This window comes from Colobus angolensis, unplaced genomic scaffold, assembly GCF_000951035.1.
Source record: "Colobus angolensis palliatus isolate OR3802 unplaced genomic scaffold, Cang.pa_1.0 Scaffold2, whole genome shotgun sequence".
Taxonomy (NCBI): Eukaryota; Metazoa; Chordata; class Mammalia; order Primates; family Cercopithecidae; genus Colobus; species Colobus angolensis.
The window spans coordinates 17,961,006-17,985,572 of NW_012115154.1; the positions used below are offsets into that span (position 1 = coordinate 17,961,006).

General features: G+C 44.5%; 1 protein-coding gene and 3 non-coding genes across 4 annotated transcripts in view; 2 read left to right on the top strand and 2 right to left on the bottom strand.

The window, feature by feature from the left end:
* The window catches only part of ZNF746 (zinc finger protein 746), a 147,641-nt gene that overhangs the window by 98,602 nt on the left and 24,472 nt on the right, over positions 1-24,567 (bottom strand). The window lies entirely within an intron of this gene.
* Positions 10,011-10,082, top strand: TRNAC-GCA. Its single transcript has one exon. It is a non-coding gene; the product is annotated as a tRNA-Cys (tRNA).
* On the bottom strand, positions 13,625-13,696 carry TRNAC-GCA. Its single transcript has one exon. It is a non-coding gene; the product is annotated as a tRNA-Cys (tRNA).
* On the top strand, positions 21,156-21,227 carry TRNAC-GCA. The gene has a single exon. It is a non-coding gene; the product is annotated as a tRNA-Cys (tRNA).

Here is a 24,567-nt window from a genome sequence, read left to right on the forward strand (position 1 = left end):
AAAAAAAAATGAGACCAAGTGGGGTTGTTCTTTAGCAACATTTTTTGGTCATGAAACTATGGTAACATTGGCCCTATTAATGCTTTTGGGGATTCTGAAATCTACTCAGCTACCTACTTCTCACTATTTCTTAGAGTTGCTCCTTCTCTATCATTCTCCATCTGTATTAACTGAAGAAGTCAAAGTTGGAAGAATCATCTTTTGTCCTAGACTGCAGTTGTGTTGAATCTGCCCTGAATGGAATACTGGGCTAGGAGAGCCAGGCCCAGCTCTGTTATTAAGTATGGTAGGACAGACATCTCAGTCACACAGTTTCTCTTGTACATGCCCACCATAACAGGTACTGGAGGTTGACTCTGAAGGCCATTCTAGCAGCCACTGGCAGTGCTTTTCCAGGTTGCTGTCCGCAACCAAGGACTCAAGGCAGGGAAGACACAAGATCCAGAGTATTTTAGAAGGGGGCACTGCCTCTTGTTACGCACAAGGTCAATGAGTTTTCACTGAGGTAGGCCTGGCAGCTCCTAGGAGCTTCCATTGTGAAGTGGCAACACAGGTCATCTGGGTGTGACTGCACAAGTCAAAGCCATTAATTGACCCTCATAACAGCAGGAGGGGGTATAGCTCAGGGGTGGAGCACTGGACTGCAGACCAAGAGGCCCCCAGTTCAATTCCAGACACCCCCTCCGCATTTTCTATTTTGACATTTGTAGAAAGTAAAAAGTTTTGTTTTCAAAGTTTCTCTTTTTATTAAATAATAAATCATAAGTGTTAAAGTAATAGTTTCTTTTAAAAACTAACTTCTTTCAAGCCTCTTTGCTTTGTGCCGATAACTATTAAGCCTTATCTTATGTAGCTGTTACATATAAAAGAATAAGTATATTCTGTTTTGTACTTTAACCAAGATATTTGTGCTAAACATGCTTACAAGCATGTTCTAGCTTACATCCTATGTCCCTTTCTCATTAAAGAATATTATTACTTTTCTAAGTCTTTTCGTAAGCAACTTCCTCTTTTCCTTTCTTCTCCATTACTTTTACCTATTTAAAAAGGTTTTAAATTGTTAGCCAATCAAGTTTAGTTTAAATTATAAAGTCTAGCTCCAGCCAATAGAGACAAAACACAGTAGTCAAGACAAGCTACATAAAAGATAAAAATTGTTTCCCTCCATTGTTCAAGTGTGCTCTGCTATTATTCCATCTGCAAAGAGCACCCTTTCTACAGAAAGTAAAATTGCCTTGCTGAGAAAACTTTTTGTCTAAATGCAAATTTTTCCTTGCAGTACCAAAAAACAAACATTTTATTTCTAAATAAACATTTTACTTATAACAAAATGGTGGCCTGTACAGGGATACATTCTCTTCCTCTCTCATGAAGACGTGCCCTGCTGCCTCATTGCAGGGGCCTCAGGGGTAAGGAATCAAGTCATACCCAGTGCAAGGAATAAACCTAGACTCTCAGCAAGGCAGAAATAAACCAGCCGGCGACATACAGTAAAAGATCTTCACATATCACGTGGACCAGGTAACCTCATGCATGAGCCAAGGAAGGAAACACCAGAAGAGCTGGTAAAGCATTTCATTGGTGGTCAAGACCAAGGAAAGAAAAGCCGCAGGGCAGTGAAGCATTCCCTGGTTAAGATATACCATGGAAAGAGAAACCACACGGGCAATAAAGCATTCCTTAGTCAGGACTAAGGAAAGAAAAGCCGCAGGATGTGAGTGAAGTATTCCTTAGTCGGGGTGTCTTGGAGGTTATCCAAACCCCTTATAAAGAGTTAAAAAGAGGTGAAAAATCTCCATCAGGGGGAGATTGAACCTCACACAAACCTCTGGTAGTAGGAAAACATATTCAGAACTTCCCTTTCCCATCTTCTCAGGGGAAGAAAGAGGCTAAGCTCCACTCCCGCTGGCCACTCCATAGGGGAAGGGGAAGGAGAGGGGAGAACAGCAGCGTGGGTGGCTGGCAGAGGCATGAAAAGACCAGCAGAGAGAGAAAGAGAAAGGCAGAGACAGAAAGCAAAAATCTTTTGGCAAAATTTTAAAGTTTTCTAGAAGAGGTGAAAGAAGAAAGACAGGGAACTCAGAAATGCAAAGAGAAAGAAAGCAAAGTCAGTACTTTAAAGGAGAAGGTCAAAGTAAGTATGTAAGGGCTGTGGATGTGAAGGTAAGGAGAAAATACAATGGCACCCTCTAGCCCAGTGTTAATGACTTGTGCAATTTATGCCAAGCATCTGCTGAGCCTCTGGGCCAGCGGCGGCCCGGGCCCAGACTGCGGCCATGCAAATCCCACCCAGCCCAAAGGACTAAGTAGAAAAGAAAAAGGAAATGGGATGACAGAGAAAGAGAGAGAGAGAGCAAATGAGAAAGAGAGAGACAGAGGGAGGGAATAAGTGATAGAGAGGCTGAAAGAGAAGAGATTAGAGAAAGACACAGAAGGTGTGATTGGGGAAAGAAATAGTGTAAAAAGAAGTCAGAAAGTTGAGGCATGTCAAAGATGGTCTATGAAAGTTGTAAAAAATGTTATAATAGGGAATTTATGCAAGAAATATTGTATAATTTAAAATTAGGCATCCTAAATGTAAAACTATTAAAGAAACAGTTGATGTGCAAAGTATGTAAGGAAAGTAAAACATACTTTTACTAAAAGAATTATAAAGAGGCATAAAAATATGGATTTTTACCTACATTAAAAGGTTAAAAAAAGGTGCTAATGAAAATTCAAAAAGAAAATAAATATTACTAAACCAAAGAGAAATATTATCCAAACCCCTTATAAAGGAAATCTTGCTCCATCTACATCACAAAACCCATTAAGAGCCCTCCAGCACAAAGTTAATAACAAGTTTCCACCTCCAGCGGCTCCTAGAGAGGCTGCAGCACGAGCTGATGAGGGGACCTAACCTTGAACAGACACTTCCTGTACAGGGGAGGGGGCCAAGTGGCCGTTAGACAGCGCAACCCCGCCCAAGGCCAGGGGCCAGACAGTGAGGACTCAGGCAGGAGCAAAGTCTGAAGGCGGCTGGGTGAGTCACAAAGCCCCTCATACCCAAAGCTGCAACGCACAGGAGCAGTGAAGGCCACAGGGAGGTCGAGACCTTAAGAGGGGGCAGGGCTGTTGCACCCCCTAGGCAACGCGGAGCAGGCATGGAGCAAGGGGTGTCACCGTGGGGTCTTGGGCCCCAAGATACGCAGAGTTCTGACAAAATAAGGAGCCCCAGAGAGTCCCTCAGAGACAACATAAGTAAAAATTTAAAAAGAAAATTTCTCAGCAAAAAGGCACTAGAGACGATAAAATCAAAGACGCCTATAAATTGCCTTACTTATATTCCACTGCTAATGTCCCCACATTTAAAACAAAAAAAATCAGTTGTCCAGAAATTATATACTTAGTTTCTCTTCTACGTTTCCCTTCCCTCAGAACTAAAAGTCTTTTAACACAAGTACTACCCCTAAAATTTCTGGTAAACCTGCACCAGCCTACCATGTCATCATCAAAACATAAAAAGAAAAATAAAAACAAAAAAACTCAAGCCAGCCTGGGGAGGACCCTACCTCATGGTGCTCACCACTGAGACTGCCATTCGCACAGCGGAAAAAAGATGGACACAACACACCCAAGTCAAGAAAGCATCGTCACCGTCGAAATCACGAGCCATTGTTCCAAGGTCAAGCCCTATCAAATTAAAGCTAAGAAAAACTCAATCTATCTTTTCTTTTTCTTTTCTTCCCTTTACTCCCCATCTTGTTATTAATGTAACCAGATCTAACTCACCTCAAGTTACTACTTTTGATGCCGGTTTAGTTATACCTTACAGAGATTTACATAACCAAAGACAGCTTACTACTTCAAAAAAATATCTTCGTCCCTCTTGGACTTCCTCGGATTGGGAAGACATAATGAGTTCCTGTAAGGATTTGTAGTATAAGAGCCAACATTTCAAAAAAAAAAAAAATCCTAGAGAAAATTTTGAAATGCACTTTATTGCTAGTTCAACTTCTCCATCATCACTCCTCCCAAACACAGTGACAAAACCAAAGTCTCTATAGTAAAAGAAAATCTAAATCAAACCACAGCAATTAAAACAGGGTATCAAGATATAAATGCCTGGCTAAAATAGACTAAATATTCCATCTGCACTCTTAATAAAAGCAATTGTCATGCTTGTGTGCACGGTAGGCCAAAGGCCCAGGTTGTCCCCTTTCCACTCAGATGGTCCTCTACAACAAGACATGGACTACATGGTGGTTCCTTTTCAAAATCCTACAGCTTGGGATAGTGAACTGTGCCAAACTCTCTCTCTGCTATTTCCTGAAGTGCAGTACCCTGTGGGTCAGCCGCCAAGGGCCATCCAGTCTCCATCTTCCAAGACCAATTTTACCTCGTGTCTCCAACAACAAGAGAATAATTTGGCGTTCCTTAGAGACTAAACAGGATGCAGTGAGGTCAAGCACTTCCAAGAGCTGACTCATCAGTATGCCCTTATTCATCCCGAGGCAGATGTATAGCAGTATTGTAGAATACCTTTACTAGACACCCTGCCAAATAATTAGAGCAGTACTTGTGCTAGTTCAATTAACTATTCTTTTACCCTGGCATTTCATCAACCAAAAAAACTTTTTCTTTTAAAAACTCAAGCAAAACAGCTAAGCCAAGACATGTTAAGAAAGTTTAAAGAGAAAAAAAGCTATAAAATCAAGAGGAGCGAACTGTAGAAAGTAAAAAGTTTCCTCTTCGAAGTTTCCCTCCTTATTAAAGAATAAATCCTAAGTGTTAAAAATAATAGTTTCTTTTAAAAACTAACTTCCTTCAAGCCTCCTTGCTTTGTGCTAATAACTCTTTATTAAGCCTAATCCTATGCAGCGGTTAGATAAAAAAGAATAAGTACATCTATGTTCTTGTACTTTAACCAAGATATTTGTGCTAAACATGCTTACAAGCATGTTCCAGCTTGCAGCCTATGCCCCTTCCTTATTTAAGAATGTTGTGGCCGGGTGCGGTGGCTCAAGCCTGTAATCCCAGCACTTTGGGAGGCTGAGACAGGTGGATCACGAGGTCAGGAGATCGAGACCATCCTGGCGAACACGGTGAAACCCCGTCTCTACTAAAAAAATACAAAAAAACTAGCTGGGCGAGGTGGCGGGCGCCTGTAGTCCCAGCTACTCAGGAGGCTGAGGCAGGAGAATGGCGCAAACCCAGGAGGCAGAGCTTGCAGTGAGCTGAGATCCAGAGCGAGACTCCGTCTCAAAAAAAAAAAAAAAAAAAAAAATGTTGTTACTTTTCTAATATTTCATAAGCAACTTCCTCTTTTCCTTTCTTCTCCATTACTTTTACCTATTTAAAAAAGTTTTAAATTGTAAGCCAATCAAGTTCAGCTTAAATTATAAAGTCTAGCTCCAGCCAATAGAGACAAAACACAATAGCAAAGACAAGCTACGTAAAAGATAAAAATTGCTTCCCTCCATTGTTCAAGTGTGCTCTGGCCATTATTCCATCTGCAAAGAGGACCCTTTCTACAGAAAGTAAAATTGCCTTACTGAGAATACGTTTTGTCTGAATGCAAATTTCTCCTTGCAGTACCAAAAAACGAACATTCTATGTCTAAATAAACATTTTACTTTATAACAACATTTTAAATGGGTGCCTACATTTTAACTTCTTCCTTATTAGACACTAGGGTCAAGGTTTCATTTTTTTCTGAAATCAGCAAATGCTGAGGGTAGAAAGTGGTGGTTCTTAACCCCAGATATAAATTAGAATCACTTGAAGAGTCCGTAAAAGTGCCATTTCCCGTGCCCCACCCCAGACCAATTAAATCAGAACATCTAGGGTGGGGCCCAGGCATGGTGAAAGCTCCCCAGGAGGCTCTAGACTGTAGCTAAGGGCAAGACCCCACTTTAGCAGAGCTTCCAAGAAGTCTCCTTAGCCCAAGTCTCCTTCTTCCCACTCTGCCTCTTCTTATTCATCCTTAGGTGAACCCCAAATATCTAGAGAACGGTCTCAGTTAATTAGGATTAGTTAATCAGTTAATTTTTCCAAGGCTGCGGGTGCACGTCTGTGACACCGCCTCAGGCGAGTCCTGACAACCTGTGCCCAAGCTGGGTGGGGCACAGCTTGGTTTTATACATTTTAGGGACACATGAGCTATCAATCAATATGTGTAAGATGTACACTCGTTCGTTCGGAAAGGTAGGACAATGCCAGGCGAAGGTGGGACAACTGGAAGCTGGGAGGGGGCTTCCAGGTCATAGATAGAGAAGAGACAAAAGGTTGCATTCTTTTGCATTTCTGATGAGCTTCTCTAAAAGAGGCAATCTGAAACAGGTTTATCTCATAATCAGAGGGGTGACTTTGAATAAAATAGGAGGCAGGTTTGCCCTAAACAGTTCCCAGCTGGACTTTTCCCTTTAGCTGAGTGATTTGGGACCCCCAAGATTGACTTTCCTTTAACACTTATGTGGACAGCACTTAAAACTGGACCAGAACAGCATCTTCCAGGAACAAATGCTGTTTCAACATTTCCTAGTTGTCTTAACTTTTCCTCTTGTTGATGTAGACACTCTCTCTGGGTTGGGGTGGTATTGGTCTTCTATTTCCAAGACAAACCACCAGGATCTACAGCTCAATGAGTAAGCCCTTATAAGGCCAAGAGAGTTTGCAGAAGATGAAATATCAACATGTTAAAGTATAAGTAAAGTTCTACGTTGTGTTCAGATGTTCCAATTATCAAAGGCAATTTTACGTCATAGTTATAAGCTTTAAAAGCAAACTTCTGCAGAAGGGATCACTGAATTATATCAACCATCTCAAAAACTAGAGGATGTCATGGCGTTCTATGCTTTAGAGAACAAACAGCTTTTTTTTTTTTTTATACAAATCTTAAAATTCATGGAGGTTCAGCTATACAGCATAGAATTCAGAAGCACAATTCATGATTTTTAGTATCCCTTATACTAATCATGTTTTATGAACCTTTTTAAAAACTACCTAAAATACATTTAATAATTCTTCAGATTTATGTAAACAATGTAAGTTTATACTTTAGATAGGCTAAAAACAAGTTCTTGTAATAAAACTACTTGAAAGCAGGAAAGTCTAACTATCTTTACATTGAATGGCAGGAAAACACATCAGAGAGGCAGGCATTGAAGACAGAGCCTGGTCAAGTGTAGTGTCACTTGAGGCGCTAATGTGATCATTTAGCAAAGGGTGCTTTGCTCTACTCCCCTGAGTCGAAAATATTCTGTATCCTGTGACTTTCCTTATTAGTATAAGGCGTTGTGGCCTGAAAAACAGAACTTCTTTTATTTTCAGTGACGTGTTTCATAATTTCCTATTCATTAAAGCGGATTCCTTTTAACAAGAGATGTGAACTTTTTATTTAGTATTTTTTTCCCCTCCAAAAAGTGGCATTGGTAACTCAAAGGATAAATGTTAGAGGGGATGGACACCCCATTCCCCACGGTGAGCTTATTTCACATTGCATGACTGTTTCCCAATAGCTCATGTACCCCATCAATATATATACCGACTATGTACCTACAAACACTTAAATTTTTAAGAAGTACCTTTTGCTGTTCCAGTTTCACACTTAGCACGTTGGCCTAGAACTTGGGTACTTGCCCCTTTCCTGTCCCTACCCTCCAGTGCCTTCTGTTAGTAGAAATGGTCTCTTGGGGCAGCCTCCTTCCTGTATCCCCATTACTGTTTCAGTTCCTCCACCCAAGCCCGCCAGCCCTCCAGTTACTCTATTATAAACAGTCTTCTTCCACCTTAACCTTTCCCTGCAAGTCTGCCTTTTTATCCATCCTTGTACACTCGAAGGTCAGCTTTCCCCTAAAGCCATCTCTCCCCTTCAACTTCCAGAACAGACGGTGGGGTCACCTTCTTGGCTTCATTCTCCATACTGTCTCTAAGCCCCAGCTCCTCTGCCATCCCTCCATGCTTCTCTCTCAAAGCCATCTCCTTCCACCACTCTCTCACCATTCATGTCTTCTCTGATATTTTACACAGAAACACTGGACATTTTTAGAAGCAGACTAACAACCCTATTTTCCTCTCCACCCTCTCCTTTTGTCCTCAGGAATGTCAAACACCATGACAATGTGCTTCCAATGCTAAGGCCTCCCAATGCTAAGAGACTTCCTTCTTCACGGCTCTACAAATGTTCACAAACTCTACTCACTGCAGCTCTCAAGGTGTGTGGTGAGACAGAGATTCAGCATTTTCCACCAGTGTCTTCTACCCTGCTTCTTATTTATCAGCTGAGCACACAGCTTCCTGGAAGGAAAACTGCATTTCCCAGGCCCTCTTGGAGCTGTGAGGCCACAGGCACAAGGCTGGTCGATGAGATGCAGGTGAAAGTGATGGGTGTACTAATAGGAAAGACTTGTCTTTTCCATCTTCCTGCTGCCTGGGAGGTCGATGAGATGCTGATGTGGGTGACGGCATGCTGGGATGAAAGCCAAGCCAGCCAGACAGCTAGAAAAAACTCGAGTTCTTGACCCTATGGAAAGCCATGCCTGGACCACCTAGCTGTGGACTTTTAAGTGGCAGATAAGGAAGCTTCTGGTTTGTTTGCTGCTTCTGGTTTTACTTTAATCATTCAGTATTCATAGCCAAATGTGATCATCACTCAAACTATTCTCTTTCAAGATCTCAGAATCAGAAAAGTCCTTTAATGACACCTCTTCTGATGTTTACCTTTTCTCCTTACTGTGCCTCTCTGCTAATGAGCAACAATTCTATTCCTTTCTAATTCACCTCTTCTCCATTTCCCACCATGCCTGGTTCACACTTTGCCCTTCTTCCCAAGTAATGATTCCCAGCCTACCTCCTTGATTCTCTTTGGATGACCTGTTTTCTACCTGAGAAGACCGAGGTATAGAGTTCCCTCAGCATCCTCTGCTTCTGTGCATCTTCACCTTCTCCTCATCCCCTCCAGGGTAGGAGACAAAGCCTGGTTTTAACCAATTCCCTGCCAATGGATATTTAGATGGTCTCCAGTGTTTGCTGTGAGGAATTAAAAAACCACTATCATGAATCTCCGTATACATGTGTCTGAAGTATCTATTCCTATAATATGCAATTATAGGAATATTTTCGAAGGATAAATTCCTGCAAGTGATACTCTGTAGAGAATCATCTTTTCTTTCTTTCTTTTTTTTTTAGGTTCGGGGTACATGTGCAGGTTTGTCACATAGGCAAACTCATGTCATGAAGGTTTGGTGTACAGATTATTTCATCAGCCACGTACTATGCATATGTATTATTTTCCAATCTTCTCTCCTTCCACCTTCCACCATCCACCCTCAAGTAGGTGCCAGTGTGTGGTGTTCCCCTCTCTGTGTCCATGTGTTGTCATCATTTATTTCCCACTTGTGAGAACATGCATTATTTGATTTTCTGTTCTTGTGTTAGTTGCTAAGGCTAACGCCCTGCAGGTCCATCCATGTTGCTCCAAAGGAAATGATCTCATTCTTTTTTATGGCTACATAGTATTCCATGAATATGTGCCACATTTTTTAAAAACTAAGTATTATTTTTTGAGTATCTTTTTTTTTTTTTTTTTTACAAAAGCAATTTGCTTTTTACTTGACAAATTATCATGAACAGTATTCTATGTCAAACACAAGTCTCCAGACACAGGCTCTGGTCTCCTTTCAGTGCCAGGGAGGGTGGTGTCCCCTAGTTACAGTTCTGTCCCCAGCCTAGCACACCTCACATGATGCTCAACAATTGCTACTGTCTAAGAGAATTATCTGGATGACTTGAAGGGTCTCTCCATTTACAAAGGTCAACAAGGCCACCAGGGTGTTCTTTAGCCAGGTACACACAGAAGTGATGGAGAAAGAAGTATCAGTGACAGGAGTGAGCCCAGAATTCAGAGAAACAGAACCGGCTTAGACATCCAATCCAGCAGTGCTGGGTCTTGCTCTTGCTGTGCTGACACATCAAAAGGGTGTTAATTATACTATCAAAAGGGTGTTAATTACATTATCTGCCTATGACCAGGGGGTATAGCTCAGGGGTAGAGCATTTGACTGCAGATCAAGAGGTCCCTGGTTCAAATCCAGGTGCCCCCTACACCAGTCTACTTTTAATCTTCAAAGTGGGTCCTAGGTCATAAGCTCCTCCCAACCCACCCTGGGCAAAAAATGACACAGCCTATCTAATCTCTGACCCACAGCATCTCTGAAGTGCAGACTCAATAACCCTCAGGTGATTTTATGGGCTTTAAAGTTTGTAGGGCACCCCTGTCTCCTGCAGCCCGCTGGGTACCACTCCAGCACTTTTGCAGACTTCTCCAGAATCTCCCCAGGCACATCCATGTGATCCGCAAGAGAAGGCTGGGCCATGTCTCTAAGTCCTGCTGTATTCTCCACAGCACCCAGCTTCCACTGTGGCACAGGAGTACCTGAACCAGCCACAGTCTCATGCCTGCCTTCAATGGGCATGAGAAATCTAATGAGCTTAGATTTTTGAGCTTAGAGTGCTGCACCCTGGACTTTGGCTCTGTGCCCTCAGGTTCTGGATTTCCAATCTGCGGCTGCTGCAGACTCACACCCTGGCCTAACCAGACCAAGGACTGGGGGAGAGCAGGATTCTGGGAGGCTCTGTGAGACTACGGGCAGGGAGTGAGATGATGCAGGAAGTCAGCTGGGACTTCCCAGAGGACTGACCTGATCCCATCAGCCTCTTCTCTCTCCTCCACGCAGACAGATACAGATCATGGGCTCCAGCAAGGAAAAGTAGGCTGGAGTCAGATTCCAAAATCAGTAAATAAAAATAAGAATAGGTAAATGGTACCCTGATTGGAAACTTTTGGTCTGTCCTCTAAGGCTCATCTCATTATTATGTGATGAAAACCTTGCAGTCTGTAGTCTTTTGGGTGAGAGGAGCACACCATGGGTAGTAACTGTGGTCTCTCCAGCCCCCTCTGATGGTGGTGGTAGCTGAACAAAGCAAGATGCAGGATGTGGTCCTTTCTGGAATATTCTTAATGTTCCCAAAAATACCAAACCTCCAGGAGCTTCACAGATGCAGCAGAGCCACCAATAGTCCCAAAATTATGTGGATATTTCCCACTCCTTAATGCAGTTTCCAGGCAAATGGCTGAAGGGCCTATTAGGGGAAATCTGGCAGGAAGATTCACAGTCCATGACTGGGTACTGTGGCAGAGTTCTTTTCTCAAGCTTGGCTTTCTCGTCATCAGGGAAGGCAGGTTCTTTGAGCAGATTCAGACCTGGGGAATGGGTCAGAGGCCAGGAACCTCCATTGTGCCGGCCATGGTGGTAGCTCAGACCTACACGTCCAGGGGACCACGATGGCTCCCCATTCTCAGGCCTAAAATCCTCACCACTGATGAGTCACAGCCAAGACCTGTGTGGCACAGACCATGGAATAACATTTCGCAGTAAAGTATCACAGTGCTTGGCCTCTGACACCCCAGGATCCTCCTAGCCCCACTGAAATCAGGGGCTCCCTTTCCGCTATCATCCCTCCCACCAGCATTTGTCTACAGAGAACAGCTACCATAATTCTTTTTACGAATGTAGAAGCTCCACACACCTATGTATTTTTCAAGCCAGGGCAAGTCACGTGTGATAAATCCACTCCAGCTTACCTACCCCCTGAAGCCTATGGATTCTTTCTACATTATAGCAAGAAATCCCTAGTATCTCAAATGCATTTACAATTGGCCTCCTGTGGCCGGGTGCAGTGGCGCACGCCTGTAATCCCAGCACTTTGGGAGGCCGAGGCGGGCAGATCACAAGGTCAGAAGATCGAGACTATCCCAGCTAACATGGTGAAACTCCGTCTCTACTAAAAATACAAAAAATTAGCTGGGCGTGGTGGCGGGTGCCTGTAGTCCCAGCTACTCAGGAGGCTGAGGCAGAAGAATGGTGGGAACCTGGGAGGCGGAGCTTCAGTCCACATGGAATGGATCATACAGGGTGACACATGAGCTATTTGCTTTGTTTAAACTGGTAGGACCAGTCATCCTGCCCAGAGGTCACTTATAATCTGGGAACTACAAATTGGTCCTGATGGGACTGCAGGCAAAACTTACTCAACTTTTCTACAGACTGACATGGGCTTCTGGATTTCTATCCCCTCAAACTGCATAGATTTTCATTACCTTCAAGTTTAATGAAGCCAGATTCCCAATCCACATTCCCTTCATGTTTCTGTAATCATTTATTATACATCCCTGGTACCAGCAAGGGCACTATGATTTCTAAAGAAGATGTCATACAAGGTGAGTGGAGACACAGAGCGCAATTGCTGACAGGATGACGAGGAGTTAATGTACTTCAGAGAAGCCTGCAGAGCCAGGCTCATCAAATAGGCAGGACCTCAGCCCACCCTGGCTAGGGAGCCGCCACTGCTACCACAACAGACACTGGCTGCAGCCTCTGGCCCTACTGCCATTGCCAGAGCTCTGCCATCTCCAGAATGAATTCCAAATTCACCCTGCCTCTATGTAGGATTTAATCTACATTCATGGTCTTGTTTAGGGGAATATAATTGGCCAAACTGAAGCCATTCCCAGTTGTGCTGGTTAATTTTATGTGTTGGCAGGGCACAGTGGCTCATGCCTGTAATTCCAGCAGTTTGGTAGGCTGAGGCATGCGGATCGCTGAAGCCCAAAAGTTTGAGACCAGCCTGGGCAACATGGCAGAAATCCCATCTCTACAAAAAATACAAAAATTAGCTGGGCATGGTGGTGCGCACCTGTCCCAGCTACTCCAGAGGTTGTGGTGGGAGGATCTCTTGAGCCCAGTAGACGAAGGCTGTGGTGAGTGGAGATAGTGCCACTGCACTCCAGCTTGGGTGGTAGAGGGAGGCTCTGTCTGCCTCAACAAATTTTCTTCTTTAAATGTGTCAACTTGGCTAGGCCATGGTGGCCCGATATTTGTCCATACCAATCTGGATGTTGCTGTAAAAGTATTTTTTAGATATGATTAACATTCAATCGACAGACTTTGAGTAAAGCAGATTACCCTCCAAAATGTGGGTGGGCATCATCCAATCAGATGAAAACCTAATGAGGAAATGTCTGCTGTCCCCCAAGAAAGGAATTTTGTCTCCATGCTGTCTTCAGGCTCGAGCTGCAACCTCAACTCTTCCCTGCTTCTCCAGATTGCTGCCATGCCCTGAAGACACGACACTTGCCAGCCCCCACAATGGCATGATCCAGTTTCTTAAAATCTATGTGCACAAACATGTGCGCATGTGCACACACAAACACAAGCCCCTATTGGTTCTGTTTTCTCTGAGGAACCCTGATTCACACACCAACATTCAGGGAGAGGACATATCTGACCTCGTACTTCCCTTAACCAGAGACAGAATCCTGTCTTCCACCAAGACTTACACAATTGTGAATTCCTCAAATGAAGAGGGTTGAGATGTGTAAGAAAAAAAGAGTTCTCCCCAGACCTGTGGACAATGACTTAGTCATCAAGAAATTGGGTTTCTCTAGAGCTTCCGGTGTCAGGGGAGGCTTTCTAGTGAAGACCTGACCTACCCCACTCTCTCTCCTGCTTTTCAGAATGAATCCATGTGTTGAAGAAAGGCTAGGAATAGAACATCCTATCATGTTCAGTGACTGAAAACAAGGAGGGGGAACCTGGATTTGAACCAGGGACCTCTTGATCTGCAGTCAAATGCTCTACCCCTGAGCTATACCCCCATTTGACTAGTTGTCCCTAATAAGTACTATAAACCTGTATGGCCACACCCTGTCACCATCATGAGATGGGTACTTGCTTTGTCATGATACACCCCCTTCCTACTCCATACCTGCCTGCCAGCTCTACTTACAACCAGCATCCTTCCTTCTCCAGTGTCTGACTGAAGGCAGTGACATTAAAATCACTGAAGTTTGCAGCCAGAACATCCTTCAGACTTGCCTAGAACAAAGGGACTCAAAAGAATTGGTTGTTCAGCAGACCTGCTGGAGGTGAGGCTGGGTGGGGCAGAGCTGGGTAAAAGCAAAAGTTCTTGGGCCCCACTTGAGGACTCCTAACCCAGACTCTCTGGGAAGGGACCTACGGAACATGTATGCTTCTGAAAAACCTGCACCATTCTAATTCATGGTTTGGAGATACTGGTTTAATCTGTTCCCTTCCGTGGTACAGATCTGGAAACAATGATGGTAATTAAAATCATACCCAAACAAAACACACCTAATTAATGACCAAGTCATGACTAGAATCCACGTTCATGATAAAGGGCCTCTTTGTACTGAACATTCTGAGGCAGGAGTTGAACTGCCTTTCCTTTCCTTTTCTTCTCCATTCGCTGAATCCCACAATGTGTCAGATAAAAGCAGTAACCAGAAGACAGGATCCAATCCATGGAAAAGTGGTGAAGCAGAGAATCTGAGAAATCCGTGGACACTGGGACATGATACAGGATGGAGAGATTGAAAACATGTGGGCAGAGTGAAAGGAACGGCCAACAAGTGACACCGTCTTGAACCAGGGACTACTTGACATGCAGCCAGATGCTCTGCCCCCAAAATGTGCCCTCTTATCTGTTTAGACTTTCCTGACTGACACTGATTCACCTATGTTCCCAGGCCCAAGGATCTAATATACACTGTAATTTCTCATTATTTTCAGTGAACCACTGACAATGACCTCATTCAGACAGACCTCTATCTGGCTTTGAACTTACCCTCCTCCTTTTTTTTTTTCAAAAAAAGTTGAAATTATCATAAACATGAAGAATAATTTCACTTTTGTAAGTTACATATGTTGTATACATAAATTCTCCTTAAAATGATCTATTTGCTTTTCTCTAAATATATTAGTTTTGTTATTAAAAAAAGCAACAATTCCAGTTCCGTTAAGCAAGAGATACCTTTATCTGAAAAGAAACTGATTCTAACAGGAATCATAATGGGTCAGTGAAGGCAGGTCCCGACTGTCAGAATTCCATCTGCTCTCTTCCTGAGGACCCAGCATCCAGGCTGGTGGGCTCATAGAACAGTGACATCTAAATTCTGCATCTCTCTTTGGCAACCCCAATGGCTTTATTATTTGGGAGTGTTTTAGCATTTCTGCAGAAGTAAATAGGGGTTACTCACAAAGCTACCATCCCTCACCCACAGGTCAGTGAAAATACATTGCTCTTCCAGTTGCTGACATGTAAAAAGAGAGTGAAGGTAGCTGTATCCATTTCTGTTTTCCAACAAACTGCTGAAAAAGACTGCTTAATTTAAGAAGAGAATTTATTGGAAGAAGTGTTAGGAGGCAGAGAACAAGGCTTCCTAAATGCAGAACCAAATTAGCCTCAGAGATTCTGAGGGCGCAGCAGTGATCTCACCATGAGGCCAGGATGGTCAAGGATGGCATTTGCCTGATCCAGAGCCAACCATTCTGGGAAACTTGTCCCTTGTCCAAGGTGCTCAAGATCCAAGAAGAGGGCATGTGTATAACCCAGCTAACATCGGGGCATGTCCCCCTCAAGTTTATAGAGTGTCGTGCATTCTAGTTTCCTCAGACTGCACACAAGGGAACCAGGATATTTATTATTAGGAAGGGGAAACGGACCTTGGGCAGCCAAGAAACCTCCCACATGTCCACTACATCAGTATCTTTGAGACATTTGCATCAAGAAATGTTGCCTCAAGGAATGGTTGCTGTGCTGACAATACAAACATTGTTCCTGTCACAGCCGGACATGTGAGAGAACAGGCAATTTAAAAACACAGTGTTTTCCTGTTCTTTTTCTTTGGCTGAGGCATCTGCCAAATATCCTTTTGAACTTAGTGCCAAAGGTGTTTCTCTTATCACAAAGTTCAACTTAGTTTTAGATAAAAAGAAAAAAGGATAGGCCACCGTAGACACTCAAAATAAGAAATGTCAAATGTGTATGTGCCCCTAACTACTAGAAAAAAGTTCTGGATCATTAGAAATATAGAAATATATATATACTAGCCGGGCGTGGTGGTGGGCACCTGTAGTCCCAGCTACTCGGAGGCTGAGGCAGGAGAATGGCGTGAACACGGGAGGCGGACCTTGTAGTGAGCCAAGATCGCGCCACTGCACTCCAGCCTGGGTAATACAATGAGGCTCCATCTCAAAAAAAAAAAAAAAGAAATATATATATAGAGGTAGGTAGAATCTGGCAAGTAGAACCCATTCCCTAGTGTTCTAGGGAGACCCATTCAACCTAAGCATTTTCTCCTCCCTGGCGCCATGACCTCAGGAACAGAAACGTATCCCAATAAAGGCTAATGTGCGAGTACAGTGTAGCAACTTCTCTCAAGTTTGAGTTCTCCTGACACCTTCCAAAGATGCCCTGCAGCTATCACTGACGTAGCAAGTCATAACACTAGAGATGGGGAAACTGTGAAACCAACCAGAATCGCAGATCAGCAATTCTGCCGTTTTGTTTTTCAGCAATCTCAGTTATTCAGCAGCAGGAGCTGAGTGTTTTGGTGTAGTCGTGGGGACATCTGCACATTCCATCTGTGTCTGGAGAAGGCATTGTAGACATCTGAGCTTTCCATTGTATGTCTTTGAGCTTCCCAATGCTGTCAGACTCAGCTGGACCCTTCATACTGCTCTGTAACAACAGCTGGTCCCTAAAAGTTTTGTCCTTCAGTGGGAACTTTATTCCAAGAAGTGACACTTGATATATTTAACCACAGCTACAGCACAGACACTGACCAATCAGAATGAACGCCAGCCATAAGCAGCCACTGAATGCCTACCAAGTGAATAAGCAGCGTCATATCTGGTGATCAACTGAATCCAGGTGATCAAGTACCCAGTTACTTTACCCCTGAGACCCTTGGGCTCCCAGATTGTCAACCCTGAACAATCAACTGGATTTCTACTTTCTGCAATCCCAATCATGACAAAGTCCATCCTACACTTACCCCATTTTCTTTGGGATCTTTTGCCTGTAACCCTCTCCAATTGAGGTAGCTGCATAGGTACATCGTTACAGAAACTGGTTCTGTCCAGTGAAACAGATGAGACTGCCATTGTCCCTGTGTCAGGGAGCTCGAGCTGCTGAAACAGGGGGATCCAGGCCACCCATGTAGTCGGGCTCTCAGGAAGTCACACTGGTTAGGGAGCTGCCGGACGGTGCCTGAGCTCTGCCAGCCCGGGAATGAATGCGAAGCTATCTCTGCCTCTACAAGTCACTCACTCTGCATGCATAGTATCACTTATCACTCAGGGCCACGTGAGTGGCTAGAAGTGCCAGGAAGACAAAGAGAGAAAGTGGCTTTTTCCTTCAGCTTCGGGGGCTGCAAGCAGAGCCATGTCTTCCACTATCCCTCACACAACTGGGGATCCTCAAAATGTGGACAGAGGGTTCACAGGGTGGGGAAGAATAGGAAGAAAAACAAGAAAACACAAGAGAAATGCTCACCAAAGAAAAGCAAGATAAGACTGATCAGGCCTGCAGAGCAGATCTGGGCAGGTCACGTGGGGCAGCAGGAAAGTAGAAAGTAGCATGGGACAAACAGACCTCCTCCTTACCCTCTCGTCCTCCTTGCAGGAAGAGTCAGCTGCAGGGGCCTCAGGAGGTGAAAGGAAACTGTTTGAATATCCTGGTCAGTATGGGAAGAAATTAGGGTAGTTAGGGAACATATGAATTTGAGTCAGGGACCTGTGGATTGTCAATCAAATGCTTTACTCAAAAACAACTAGTGTTGCTTTGAACATGCTTCAATTCTGAACTTTAATGCAGGGAGTTGAGTAATCACTCATGGCCTGCCACTACCCCTGGCTGACTGTGCCATTGCGATTGGTCACCCTCCTACCATGCCCACAGCTTCATTCTGACTCCCCCCACCTTTCCCACCCTCTCCCACCTCTACACCCCTGGCCACTGCCTATGCCTGCAGCTCAGCACCCCACATGCCCTCAGTGATGGACTGAAGGCAGGCACTAGCTTGAATGTCATTGATGCTTCCCACCAGGATGTTGTGTAGAATGACAAGTTGTTGTAGGTTCCAAAAAAATTTTCCAGCCGCTTTGAATTATTGGATGTTAGAACAGGTGTTAACGGGATTATGCTCCAAACCACCCCCAAAAGTAGAAGTTCTCTGATTCCTCCTCAGTTCTACTACACTGGAATTTCTAGGGAGTACTCTGTATTTTTGATATGTTCTGTCAGTAATGCTGATGCAAAGTCAGACTACGTAACCGCTGATTCAGCCTGTCCTGCCATAATATGAACTTCAAAGAAGAGCAGCTGGTTAGAACTTTTGAAACACACACAAATTATTACTGACTTGACCATGACTTGTGCCAGAAAAATGAAGTCACAAGAAAACTGACACAAGCTATAGGAAGAAGGACAGTGGTAAAGATGACTAGCAAGCTCAACATCAGGAAAAGAGAACCCACAGCTAAGTGGCAGCAGGGGGCACCTGGATTTGAATCAGGGACCTCTTGACCTGCAGTCAAATGCTCTACCCCTGAGCTAACCCCCCCTGCTTGGTAGATACTCCTCCTCACATATTTCACCTGTGTTGCCACACTCAAGGATGCTATGGTGCACTGTAAATTGTATTCATTCCCAGCCAGCTTATGGAAATTGGCAACTCTACCACCACTGACTAGAGACTGCTCTTCTGGTCATGAGTTCACCCCTCCATTTCCCAGAGACCCTTCACTGGTCTAATGGTACTTTTCTACTCTGAAGCCACAACCTGAACTCCTTCAACTGTCTCCTCCCATTCCCTTACTCAGTACCTGATGGGCATAGGGGCTGGGGGTTGGGGGAGAGGCAGGGGTAAGAATCAAGGCTGTATTAGTCAGGTATTTCCACAACAATGTGTCACAACAAATCACCCCAGAATTCGGCCGTATGAAACCATAAGCATGTACTCTCGTGCTCATAGGTCAGTAGCATGGATGCCAATCAGCTGATGTAGGCTAGGCTTGACATGGTGTCTGCTTCAAGCTGTGGCTCCATCTGTGCTTGGTTTCTGTTTGAGCTGGGCTCAAGTCTGCCCCATGTGTGTTCCTTCTACAATCCCAGCTGGAGGAGTAGCAGCTAGCAAGGGGACATTCTTCTTGTGACAGCAGAAATGCAAAGGGGGAGGCCCAACTATGCAAGCAGCTTTCAAGCCTCTGTTTGCATCACAAGTGCTAACATCTCATTGATCAAAGCAAGTCAGCCCTAACTCAAGAGCAGGGAAGCAGGTTCCACCTCTAGTGGGAAGATCTGCAAAGTCTCATGGTGAAGGTCACAGATGCAAAAATAAGGGAGGATCCAGGGCCACTTCCAAGTGGTTCACTTGTGCCTTGTAACCCCCGAATCCCCAAGGCAGGTTGTTTCCTGCTTGCTTTGAAATGGAGGGATTGATTTGATCAGACCCACCTGCCCTGCTTGCTTTTTGTTGCTTGCTTCTTGTTATTATTTTCCTTTTTCCATGAAGCTGAAGGCCACTGTACCTGAGAGCCTCAATGCTGAATGCAGAAACTTAACTTTCACAGGAGGCTGTATAGATAACGTTCATAGGTCACATGGTGATGGTCACTTCAGTTGTTTTTCAGGCACTTGGGCCAGCTCCTGTCCAGCTAAAACTGGTTGAGACAACTGACTCTTCAACTGGGTCTCTGCAAGTGCCTGAGGTGGCCTTTTGACATCAGAGGCCCAAAAACCTCACCCTCAAATCATGCTAATGCCACCATTTTCTGCGCATATGTCCTGTGAAATGTCATGAGTCTAGGTGTGATGGTATGTATCTGGAGTCCCAGCTGGAGAGCAGGCTAAGGTGGGATGGCTTGAGACTGTAGTGAGCTATGATCATGCCACTGCACTTCAGCCTGCATGACAGAGCAACACCTTGTCTCAAAAGAAGAAAAAAAAAGGAGAGAAGAGAAGGAAGAAGGGAAGGAGGGAGGGAGTGAAGGAAGGGAAAGACAGAGAAATAGAGAAATGCCTTTGGTCTTTGATGTTGGTGACCTTCGGATGGGGTTTTTGCGTGGTCGTCCTTTTTGTTTATGTTGATGCTATTGCTTTCTGTTCGTTAGTTTTCCTTCTAACACGCCCCTTTTCAGCAGGTCTGCTAAGAGTTTGCTGGTGGTCTACCCCAGACGCTGTTTTCCTGGGTATCACCAGCAGAGGCCGCAGAACAGCAAAGACTGCTGACTGCTCCTTCCTCTGGAATCTTCATCCCAGAGGAGCACATGCCAGATGCCAGCCGGAGCTCTCTTGTATGAGGTGTCTGTCGATCCCTGGTGGGAGGTGTCTCCCCATCAGGAGGCACAGGGTTCAGGGACCCACTTGAGGAGGCAGTCTGTCCCTTAGCAGAGCTCGAGCACCATGCTGGGAGATCCACTGCTCTCTTCAGAGCTGGCAGGCAAAAAAGTTTAAGTCTGTTGAAGCTGTACCCACAGCCACACCTTTCCCCAGGTGCTCTGTCCCAGGGAGATGGGAGTTTTACCTACAAGGCCCTGAATGAGGCTACTGCCTTTCTTTCAGAGATACTCTGCCCGGAGGAGGAATCTAGAAAGGCAGTCTGGCTGCGGAGGCTTTGTGGCGCTGTGGTGGGCTCCAACCAGTCGAAACTTCCCATAAATTATAAAAATATATATAACATTAAAAACAGTCATGCACTGGGAATGGAGGTATAGTTCAGGGTAGAGCTTTCCACACTAGCAGAGGAGTTTTCTGGCCAAAACCCGGAGGAGCTGTGTGGTCCTCATGCTATGTTGTCTCCACGATGCTTCCCAGGACTACTCTCTGATCCATGTCAGGGCCGGGGAACTTCCCCAACTGTTCCATGAACTGGATTTAAGGCAAAGATCCCAGACTGAGAGATATCTTTATGTGTCAGTATTGCATGTGTCTCAATTTGTGTCTCCAAACTGCTATTTTGTAAACAAGAAGAAATCAGACATGTAGACCTAAAGGCTGTTTCAGCAGTAAACGGGAACACTCCTCCCAGCTGCTCCCGTCACCACAGACTGAGGGAAAGCGGGGAGATGTGCAGGTATGTGAGCAGGGGCTAGGGTTTGGGAATCGGGGATGGACTTTTCTGGGGTGTGTTTGTGGTGAAATCCATTGCTGGTCTTACTCTCTAAAAGCAAGCAGGAACTTTCAATGTGCTGTAGGACTGCTGCGTGTGATTACCAACATGAAAGGTGCTTATTAAACACTCATGACAAGTAGGGGGTATAGCTCAGGGGTAGAGCATTTGACTGCAGATCAAGAGGTCCCCAGTTCAAATCTGGGTGCCCCCTACTGCACTTTTTCTATTCATACAAGCTGTTATGTTCTTCACAGAAGCTGTTGGTCATATTCCAGTTTCTTTTCATCCATTCTACCTATGATTTTCCCTGGAACTGGAAGCTACAGCTCAGGCCTACCCAGCTGCACCCTGGCTGGATAACTTCTCATCTCTTCCAGCACCAGTTCCATGGGTATCCCTCATATTCTTGGTATCCAGCTCCCTGCTCCCCCTATACATGTAATTTTTCCAGCTGTCATGCAGAATGCTGCTGGGTTTTTCCAAGGCAGACCAGAGAGTAGTACTACAGCAGGTTTCCCAGAACCAGACAGGGAATGGTATCCCAAGTTATCACCCTCCTGGCTCCTTCCCACAGCAGCAGTTTTTGCACTGGAGTGGTGGCCAGACCTGGGGAGACAAATCACAGCACACAGCATTCCCATGTAGGGCAGATATTTCTCCCTGGAGAATTGGTTTCTCCCACGACAGAGCTCACTCACACCCTTGCTTCAACCTTGTAGGCCAAAGGCCTGGCTCAGCTACTCTAACAAGGGAGATAGAGGTTCTGCAGTGCTGCCCCTGCAGACCCAACCCCTGTAGCTCTGCGGCTGCAGTCGAATTTCAGCCCACTCTGTGACTGTGGCCCAAGGCTTGGAGATAGGGGATTAGACTCAAGAGTCTGTTCGTAGGAGATGATTTGGAATTCCAACTTTGTTCTGTGGGCCACAGGGAGTCCTGTGTGCTGCAATGAAGAACCAGGTCAGATCCTTTGTCTAAGGACGTCATTTAGGAGACATAACAGATAGTGGTTTGGGGGTTTGCCAAAAGTAAAGGACAGGAACTGATGTTACTTTTTCAACGCTTACTATGCACTACTATGTGCTAATATCATGCTAGGCAGTTTATCATCAGTTATATTTGTCCACTCTGTCTTCACTGCCAGAAAAAGGAAGCCGGGCTGGGAGCTTGGGTCAGAGTCTGTGGACTGTTTTGGAGACCAGTGGCCAGCTCTTGGGTTAACCCCAAAAAACAATGGGAAATGGCTGGGGGTTCTGCAGGCAGCTTCCATCCTTTTCTCCTGTTCATGGCTCCACCCAGGGACAGGCCTGGTGAGCTGCAGAGCTGAGGGAAGGTATCTAGCTGTCAATCAGGTCTGGCAGCTTCCAGAAAGTCAGTCCTGGAGGGAAGCCATCATTTAATTTCACAAAGCTGAGTGCTCCCATACTGATAAAATATATTAACTAGTTAACCTCAGTGTGCCATGGGGGCATAGCTCAGGGCTACAGCTTTTGACTGTAGAGCAAGGGGTCCCTGATGCAGATCCAGGTTCTCCATTCTTTCCTTTATGTTCAACTTCGGTAGCTAACTTTATCCACATACATCTTAGATTGGCATGGGCCACACAGAGGATGGGGTCAACTTCTCGGCCTCATTCTCCACATTGCCCCCAAACCCCAACTCCTCCACCATCCCTCCATTCTTCTGCTCTCTCAATGCCATCTCCTTTCACCACTCTCTCCTCTCACCATTCATGTCTTCTCTGATATACGGAACTCCACAAACAGTGGACACTTTTAGAACCAAGCTAATAATCCTATTTTCCTCACCTCCCTCTCCTTCTGTCCTCAGGAACGTCAGACACCATGGCAATGTGCTTCCAACGCTAAGGCCTCCCGAGATTTCCATCCTGCTGCCTCTACGAACGTTCACAAACTCCACTCACTGTGGCTCTCAAGGAGTGGGGTGAGGCAGAGTCAGCGTTTTCCACCAGTGTCTTTTACCTTGCTTCTTGAGGCAGGAGAATCGCTTGAACCCAGGAGGCGGAGGTTGCAGTAAGCCAAGATCTTGCCATTGCACTCCAGCCAGGGCAACAAGAGCAAAACTCCGTCCCCGACGCAAAAACAACACAAAAACAAAAAAAACCTTTCTCTTACTACAACTTCCTCAAACATAGTTTACTATGACATCTGTATTCCCATTGCCAATGCTCATTCCCTAAATAAGTTACATTGCTTTTCAGAGAGCTTCTCTCTGCCTGTTATTTAGATGGACACCACCTTTTATTGGTTTCTTTGCTTTCTCTGTCTGACTTTCCACTCCCCACTGGTGTTTCCTGAACTTATCTTCCAAATGAACTACTTGTTCTTCCATTATAGTTTCAGAGTCTCTTTCTAAGAAATCTAAGCTAAGACAACAGATTAAAGGAGAAAAATCACGTCATTCAAATAGATGAAGAAAAACATCCAGTCAAATCCAACACACCTTCATGATTTTAAAAAAATTCTTGGCAAGCGAGGACAAATATTCTACCTCCTTAATATGCTACTAGCTGCCTACCTAAAATATAAAAAGAAACATTATTAAATGGTGGGGTGGTGAAAGCTTTGAATTGAAAACTGAAAGACAAAAATGTTCTTAAATAAAAGGGAAATGGAAACTGAATTGAGGAACAAAAGACTCTAAAAAAATCACCAAATATGTTTTTTAAATGAATCAACTAAGACATTCCAGAAATGAAAAAAAAACGACATCTTCCTTTTTATTTACTTTAACCTGAAATATAACTTACATAAGGTACAGAAATCTTTAACGTACAGCTCAATTAATTTGTACATATACACACAAATGTACCCACCTCCTAAATCAAGATATAGAAGATTGAAAGGAATGTTGCTATGAACAAGAATCTTGCACGTACGTAGATACTCTTTAATCTCTGTATCTAGGAATACAATTGTCGAGGAAGTGGGTGTTTCTATTTTGGGCTTTAGCCAATAAGGTCAGACGGTTTTCTAAAGTGGATACAGCAAATGACACTGCCACTAGCAGGGGATGAGAGTTACTATGGCTCTACATACCATCGCTGAGTAACATCAGTCTCTTTCATTTAAACCATCCTAGCAACAATTCTAGTGATAGTTCACTGTGGTTTAACTCGCATCCTTCTTTCCTTTCTGTTTTGAGATGGAGTTTTGCTCTCGTTGCCCAGGCTGGAGTGCAGTGGCGCAATCTCGGCTCACCACAACCTCTGCTTCTTGGGTTCAAACAATGCTCCTACCTCAGCCTCCTGAGTAGCTGGGATTACAGGCATGCGCCACCAAGCCTAGCTAATTTTGTATTTTTAAGAGAGATAGGGTTTCTCCATGTTGGTCAGGCTGGTCTTGAACTCCCGACCTCAGGTGATCCCGCCTCCTCGGCCTCCCAAAGTGCTGGGATTACAGGTGTGAGCCAACGCGCCCAGCCTAATTTGCACCTTTCTAGACTCATGAGGTTTGAGCATCTTTTCATAGGCTTATTGGTCACTTGGATGTCCTCTTCTGTGAAGTGACTGCTCAAGTCTCTTCTTCATTTTT